Source organism: Grammomys surdaster, unplaced genomic scaffold (genome assembly GCF_004785775.1).
Source record: "Grammomys surdaster isolate TR1022 unplaced genomic scaffold, NIH_TR_1.0 174, whole genome shotgun sequence".
In the NCBI taxonomy this organism is placed as follows: Eukaryota; Metazoa; Chordata; class Mammalia; order Rodentia; family Muridae; genus Grammomys; species Grammomys surdaster.
In genome coordinates, this window is record NW_021604622.1 from 3,753,173 (window position 1) to 3,760,080 (window position 6,908).

A 6,908-nucleotide genomic window follows, 5' to 3' on the forward strand; every position below is an offset into this window, starting at 1 on the left:
TTGGTATTCAGTGCACTGGATAAGGATCATTACCACCCAAGGACACAGCACTAGTGGGTAAGTTGTCCAGTGACAGTAGGCAGAACCAGCTAGTTAGTCTTCTCCAGGAAGGCCTTGCAGCACCTGAGGCACTGTGGGAACTAGTCTAACCATAACCCTGAGCTCTAAGAAACTTTGTCTCAAAAAATAAGAAGGAGAAGCAATTGAAGAAGATATTCTCCATGTCAAACTTCTGGGTTCCCTGCATGCTTACCTGAGAGTGGGCACGCACACACACACACACACACACATTCACAGTAAGAATGACAAAGAGTCACTTAATATCATTGGTCATTAAAATGTTTCTACTGGAAATACAAATGAAATCCACTAAACATCTACTATAGTGGCTAGAATCAGAAAATCAATATCCCCAACTACTAGAGAGGCTACAACATAAAACAGGTCCATCCACAGTCTACACACAAATGTCTGTAACAGTTTTGTTCGTATAACTTTGTTGTCAAACAGTCAGTAATCTATTTATAGGGTAAGAGGGAAAGAAGCCAAGGCCAAAGGCTTTTTTGCTTTTTTGCTTTTTTGCTGTTTGGTGATCTCACTGGTGAGATAATAAAAACAGCGGCAGAAGGCAGAGCTCTATAAACAAGAGCCTTCGTTTCCTTTTCTGCTGTTAGGCTGGAGGCAGTATACACGCAGCTGAGTTTGTCAGTCAGGTAGTAAGAGAAGACAAGGGTAGAGCTGTGAGTCTCTAAGATGTCAGTGTCAACACAGGCGAGTTAAAGCATCTTACCCGATGACAGCAGTCAGATAGCAAGTATAAACACTAGACAGGGCTCCTCAATAAACCTGGGACACCCCAAAATTCAGAGGTTGAATTGAAGAAGGATGAAACGGATACTTAATGAAGCAGGAAGAAAACCAAATTGGTGCACTGCTAGTCAAGGAAAGATGTTTCAGAAGGCAAACCACCTATGCTAATTAACCAACATACTGACCAAGTTATAGTATTATAAGAACTGAGACAGACCACAGATAAGGACAGAGGGGAACACATGAGTAATTTAAGCACAATGAAAGGACTGAGAAACAGTAAGTGATAAGTTCATTCAAATATATAGGCTTCTCAAGAATCCAATTAATCTGTCTAAAATGGAAATAATCTACCAATTACTTAAGTGAGGAAAAGAAAATTTTTAATGATTTCCAGTTAGCAGGTATCTGGTCCAATTTGGTCCCATTAATAGCTGCCTTTGGGCCAGGAATAGCTTATGAGTTACAATAAAAGGGCACCTAACAACTCGGGATGCACCAGTCTTTGAGAAGGTAGGCACTAAACTGCCTTAGCTTTTCTGGCACATTACTCCACACTTCCATTCTTCCGCTGCTTACATATGTCCACTGGACTCAGGGATGTCCAGTCTGTCAGCCACAAGCCCACGTGTACCCCATGACAGACAGGAATGAGGCCAACACAAAATCACTATGAGGTAGGTTTTTGCAATTTATCTTTGTAGTCCAGTTGTGCAGATTCTGTATGTGAACTTTGTAGACAACTTGGTATCACAAGTATCAAGAGGTGGACCGGCCTGATCCAAGCAGAGATCGGCCTGATGTCACAGTGTGAGGCACAGCTGGCTTACTGCTCAGTGGGCTGTAAGTTCACTGACCTCACTCCTTGCTCCCAGACTCAGGGATTCTACAGACAGCTCCTACTTAACCTTTCAAACCTTTAAATTGTTCTTGTTCAAAGAGCAACCAAATATCAGTCCATACAGGTATTCAAAGCAGACAAAAGAAACTGATAATTTACTGATAGCTGTTGATTATAGTTGAAATAGAATCTTAGAATGTTAAAAAATAAACCAATAGAAAATGGCATTCATAAGTTAACACAAAGGAACACCTTAGCTGTTGAGCAGTCAGAACAAGAACATAAATAAATACATTACAGTGAAAAAGCTCCAAAGACTGTGAATGTTATTTCTTGTTTGTAAAGACAGAAGTGTGACAAAGGCAATGGGAATGTTAAGTGTTCCTGTGTTCAAACAGAGACCAAAATTAGTCATAACAAAATGAAGTTCAACTAAGGATTCTCAATTGGATCTAAACAGATGTAGTACCACAGATATCACTAGTGGAAAATTTTTAAAGTGACACCTATTAAAGAACTGTTAACTAAAGCACCTTTTTATCAAATAAGTTGGCTTTTTACCTTTCTGCCTTTAGCTAAACAATAGATCTTGGGAGAGGCAAGAATATTCCTTTATTCAACAGCCTTAACAGAAAATTGCATAAAAGAAAGAATTAAGCAACTTCTTGTATCTCATGATATGCTCTACGCTGCATAAAGAATACTACATACCCACAACCAATACTGCATCTTGCAATCTTGTATCACCTACACACACACGGATCTATACTAATCTAGCCATTCTTGTGGTTGCTTCAATGATAACAACCATAAAGGAACTCCCTACTGAAGTACCACTTGTCAGAGAATAACAGGAGCCTTGGGATCCACAAAATACAAGTGCCCCTGTCATTGGCATGGTGAGCCAACAACTCACTCCCATGAAGACATGAAATGCAGCAAGGAAGATATTGTGTGCTTATCCTAAGGTTCTTAATAAACACCACAAATGAAATCTGTGTGAGAATGTTTTGTTGCGTGTGTTTAGAGCTTTAATTTAGGAATTAGAATACTTTTTCTCTAGAGTCACTGTAAGTATTCTAGGCTTTTTAGTCCACCTTCTGTGATACAACTTTTCAACTCTACAATACAAAAGGAACTACAGGTAATTATAAACGTCCAATAAGTGTTATAGTTACCAAAACAGGATGGAGGCTAGGTTTGGCACAGGGCTCCTCCCTTACCAACCCAACCCTTGTAATCGGTCACGCGCAGTCATTTCCTTCCATGAATCAAATACTCTAAGCCCGTGACTTTCAAACATCTAAGAGACATAAATACCTATTTGAATACATCACAGAGAACTTTCTCCTTCTTCAGCGTCTACAACTCCAGTGACCTAAGGTACTCCCGCAGCACAAATGGCTCCTCTTCTGAAACCATGAACGTTTAATAGTCACTGATTTGACAAACAGTTTTCATGAGATATATGATAAATTCTAGATAGTCCACATACCGATCTGCATTTCAATTAGTTAGCTCTTCTGTTTTCTATATCCTAAGCATCCGTTACTGTCTCACTGTACTCTTGGGTATTCTCTTTTGTTGTGCCTACAATAGAGAACTAACTTTTATCCCACTGCTCCTCAGTCAGAATATTTCATCCAAAACCCAGAATCCCAAATAAAACTCAAGAATATCTCATGAGGGAAGCAAATAGAAATAATGGGGAAGGAGAAGACAGAGAAGATGGGAGAATAGGTACAAAGTAATAATATATCTATGAAAATTCCTTATGGAACCCAGTAAATGTACTACAATATACACCAATTTATATTTATGTAAAAAAAACCTACCATATGAATATATATTTTGTAGCCCTTACTTTTCTTCTCACACCAACAGCAGCAATTCTTGTTTGTGTGTGTGTGTGTGTGTGTGTGTGTGTGTGTGCGCGAGTCTGTATGTATGTGTGTGTGTGTGTGAGTGTGTGTGATATGTATGCATGTGTGCATATGTGTGTATATATGTATTCATGTGTTGGCCAGAGTCAGGATCAAGTACCATCCTCAATTGCTTTTCACATTATTTTTTAAGACTGGGTCTCACTGAACCTGAAACTAACCAATTCGGCTAGAATGTCTAGCCAGTAAGCTCCAGGAATCTGCCTGTCTCTGCCTCCCTAGCACTGAGATTAGAAGCAGATTGCTATACCTGGCTTTTATATGGGTGTTTGGAATCTGAACTCAGATCCTCATGCTTCCCTAGCAAACACTTTATCCAATAAGCCATTTCCAGAGCCCCACAATCTAGGTCTTTCTGATCCTACTGAAAGCCCATCCTAATATATTCCAACACAAGTAAAGAAAATTGCTCTGCCAGGAGATGGTGGCACTTGCCATCTGAGTCTACTACTATGTGTAAGCATCTTTTCAGATGAACCCACTTCTATCCTTTCCATTATTAATATAAAAATTTCTTTCCTCACCTTCAGTGCTAATCTTCCTTTCCAGCTTGATCACAGTCCCTACCACTTTAAAGAGCTTTCTTACTACTTAGTATGTTGGGTTTTTTTTTTTGTTTTGTTTTGTTTTGCAGAATAGTATTAGGTTTCAATTGTTGTGCAACATATGCCACAAATTTAGTGGCTTATAGGACCCCTCATTTATTATGATGTATTTCACAATATGGCTGGACTCTGTTGAGTGTTTCACAGATTGGAGTAAGGATTCCAAGAGGATCACATTCCTTTCTTGGAGCTAGGAGGAACAATCTGCATCCAAGCACATAGAAATGTTGGCAGAATAGACGTTCCTTGTGGTTACAGGACTCAGACTCTCATTCCTCCACTGTTCATTTATGGGAGCAGGAGTACTACTCTGAGGGAGTAGAATACACACTCATTTTTTTGCACTGTGTACCTTCTGGAATAGTAAAGAAAAATCTTTCTCATATTGAATCAGACAAAAGTCACACTAACGATTAAGAATATCTTGTCCATACTTCCTGTTGAAAGAGCTGAGAATCATTATCTTGAAACTTCTAGACCTTGCCTGATTGGATTGAAAGCATCATCAAAGAGTTCGCTGTATGACTGAGTACTCTAATCGGCTCGTCTTTCAAGGGGCCACAGCCACACCCTTGCTGTTTTGACCCCCACTACACACTCTGAAGTGATTTGTTAGAATCATTTCCACCTAGATAGACTAAAAACTTAAATCTAGCCTTTTAACAAGGCTTTCCTTTATTCATCTTTCTTAGGATTAGACTCAAGCAACAAGAAGCAAACAGCACCACCTCCCCTTTGCTTAAAAACATCTGCACCCATGCACCAAAATTCAGCAGTCCCAGGCTGTGGTTCAGTGTGCAAATTGCCCTGTGTAACTTCAAGGATTGTAAAGAAAAGTTCCTTCACATAAATTCTACCCCACACATAGAATCTTTTTGCAAAGAGTCCCAATATTCACCTGCCTGCATGCCTGTCTGTCTGTCTGTCTGTCTGTTTTTGAAAAGCAGTCTTGCTATATTGCCTAAGCTAGCCAAACTCACAATCCTGCCTTCTACGCTTTTTCAAATATCTGGAATTATAAAACTGCACCACCACATCAGGCTTCAGGGATCAATTTTAGGTGTTCGCCTGTGTAGAGTAAATCCAACAAACATAATCTTTCTTTCCTATAGTCCTGTACCATATAACTTACTCAAGTAATCATCCTTTTATACTCAAGAGTTCATATCTACAGTCAAGAGAAGTGAAGACTCTTGGGAGACATTGAGAACTCTCACGACAACAAAAGCTACAGGTGTGGCAATTCCAAAACGATGTGCTATGTACAACAGATGAGTAGCTAGACTTCTGATGTTGGAGGCCAAACTCCAAACTCCTCGCTGCTGGAGAAGTGAATTATAAATACTGATCTGAGAAAGGCTGTGAGATTTGATTAGAATCAGATCTGACCATATGAATTCATGGTTTTTAATATATTTTGTTGTGTTTGTCCCCCTGCTTGGTCTGTCTTCTACATATGAGAGAAAATGACAACCCACTGACAACAAATATATCTAGTACCCAGATCTTGATTTCTAATAGGAATTCCTTATTAAAAGTAGACATGGGGGTTGAGGACAAATCATGGAGAGATACCTCAACAGCTAAGAGCACTTGCTGGGTTCTAGCCTCAGCACCTACATGGACACTCACAAACTATATCTGTGATTCCAGTTTCAGGGGATCTCATGCCCTCTTCTGGCCATTGCGGGCACCTGGCACACACATGGTGCACAGATGTACATGCAAGCAATAAAACCTTTAAAATAAATTAAACTAAATCAATCAATAAAAGTAGTCATGGATACTGGGCCTGGTGATGCCACACCTTTAACACCTAAGTAGATCTCTGAGTTTGAGGCCAGCCTGGTCTACATAATGAATATCAGAAAAAAACTACACAGTGAGTCTCTGTCTATCTCACTGTCTCTCTCCCTCTTCGCCTCTCCTTCCCTCTCCCCCCGCCCACCAAAAAAAGGTAAAGAAAGTAGCAATGGGTCCCTGGAGAAATAAAGAATAACAGAACAGGAAAAGTTCTAGAACACTCTGTTGCACCAGAGCATAAGAAAGTAACCCAGATTCCCCAAAATGATACAGATACATCAAAAGCTCAGAGTCTAGCATTAAAGAATATCTATTAGGTAAACAGCCTTGGCTAACAAAATAAAATGAATCACAACATACATGAAATCATTAAGTGTATTTTTGTAAGACATTGTTGACACACATCTTTGATTCTAATACTCTGGAGGGAGAGGTAGGCAAATCTCTGAGTTCAAGTCCAAGCAAATCTACACACTGACTTTCAGGACAGCCAGGGCTACATAGAAAAAGGCTACCTTGAAAAGCCAATTAAAGCCTTTAATCCCAGCACTGGGGAGGCAGAGACAAGCTGACCTCTGTGAGTTCAAGGTCAGACTGATCTACAGAACTAGTTCTCAGACAGCAAAGGCCATACAAAGAAACTCTGTCCCACCCAAAAAAGAAAAAGAAAAAACAAAAAAACAAAAACAAAAAAGAAAGAAGCCAGACATGGTGGTTCACGCTTTCAATCCCAGCACTTGGGCAACAGAATCAGGCAGATCTCTGGGTATGAGGCCTGTATGGTCTACAAAGAGAGTTCCAGGACAGCCAGGGCTATACAGAGAAACTCTGTCAGGAAAAAGGGGAAAGGGGAAAGGGGAAAGGGGAAAAGGGGAAAAGGGAAAAAGGGAAAAGGGGAAAAGGGGA

The 6,908-nt window shown here is 39.9% G+C and overlaps 1 protein-coding gene across 1 annotated transcript in view; it reads right to left on the reverse strand.

Moving 5' to 3' along the window:
* Positions 1 to 6,908, reverse strand: part of Wdr70 (WD repeat domain 70) — a 186,478-nt gene that overhangs the window by 111,944 nt on the left and 67,626 nt on the right. The gene's annotated exons all lie outside the window — the stretch shown is intronic.